Source organism: Oryzias melastigma, unplaced genomic scaffold, assembly GCF_002922805.2.
Source record: "Oryzias melastigma strain HK-1 unplaced genomic scaffold, ASM292280v2 sc05445, whole genome shotgun sequence".
NCBI classification, from domain to species: domain Eukaryota; kingdom Metazoa; phylum Chordata; class Actinopteri; order Beloniformes; family Adrianichthyidae; genus Oryzias; species Oryzias melastigma.
In genome coordinates, this window is record NW_023422012.1 from 1 (window position 1) to 1,489 (window position 1,489).

At 39.7% G+C, this 1,489-nt stretch overlaps 1 non-coding gene across 1 annotated transcript; it reads right to left on the bottom strand.

Annotated features, from left to right (window-relative positions):
• Nucleotides 1–773: 773 nt before the first annotated feature.
• LOC112138936 lies at nucleotides 774–904 on the bottom strand. Its single transcript, XR_002917874.1, has one exon.
• Nucleotides 905–1,489: the final 585 nt, after the last annotated feature.

Here is a 1,489-nt window from a genome sequence, read left to right on the forward strand (position 1 = left end):
TTCTGTGTTTGCTCAGACGCACAAAAAATTAGAGGGAACATTGATTTGGAGTAAAAAATGAAAAAGAACCTGGGATGCAAAACCATCAAAACAACTAAAAAGTACTCACAATAGGTGGTGAAGCCGCCTTTTGAGGGGGAAATGGAGGCGATTCGATGAGCCAGTCAAAAGAGGTTTTTCTATGTGGAGCCCTGGTGGGCGGGGTTCCAGATGAGTCGACTGTCCCGTTGCTGGAACTGTTTTCAAGAATCACAATTACTGATCCATTCCTCCCAAAAACAAACTGGATTCAAACATTTCACACTGCAAACTATTTGGTACTTGTGCAGAATCTAAACATTGTTTTTGGACATTCAGTATAGTTCACCAGTTAAGTTGTTTAACTTACCTGTACTTTACACCTTTTTAAGCTTCTCTCAAAATTAGCACAGGTGAGATTTTTGTCACATTAAGAGCTCAGATGTAGAAATATGAAAACTTATTAAAATGAGTCCAAATCATTTTGCTCCACTCCATAACAAAAAATAATTTAAAAAAATCTCTAATTTTTGGTTCAATTTTATATTCAGCAAATGTTGACCAGTTAGACTGACTGTTATTTTGGAAACAAACATTTAGATTTATGTTTTAATAAGCATTAGATTTAAATTTATGAAGATTTATTAAAGGGCTTATGTTTCATAAAATCAATTTGAGCTTTTAAGTGTATTTTCAAGTCAAAACATGTTGTTGTGAGTCAACCTTCTGCTATAGTCTTGTCATGTGTGCTCAGGCAGTGTCTGCTCCGTATCTGTCCGTGGCGATTTCTCTCAATTCGCCGCGGTCATCAGAAAGCAGGGATTCTCTAGGGAGGACCAGTGACGGACAGTCCACACCTTTGGACTGTCCAGGTATCTGCCTCCCATCACAAACTCATTATGAATCAAAGATGACTTTACCTGATGGGAGTGTGAACACCAGGGCTAACAGGCTGCTGTGATTCCCTCTCTGGAGGCTTTTCTTCTATTAAAAAAAAAGAAAAAGCACAAAAGTCATGTGGACGCTCCTCAAACGCAGACCTTAACTTAGTCCTGCTATGCTTACCAACAAGCTTAGCAGGGAACTGGGAGAAGACGCTGCTGCTGTAAGTAGACTCCGCAGCAGGTTCGAAAGACAGCGGGGCCATAGGAGACAGGAAACCAAGAGTCTGAAAAAGTTAGAATATAACAATTACTTGAGAGAAAATGCATTTAGATGGAGCTCAATCTGAAGAGGGGACTCACGGGATCGTTATTAAGAAACGACATAAGGGGCGTCTCCTTCAGAGTATCCATCCACCTTCTGTCCCAGTCGGCCTCCAAATCTTTGATGGCAAACCTGAGCTGTGGAGTTTCTTCTTTAGAAATCTTCTGCCTAAAAACAAGACCAATAAAAAATGTCCAAATATACAGAAAAAATGAAAGATCCACCCTGATGAAATTCGTGTTTTTAACATGCCCAACAACTCAGA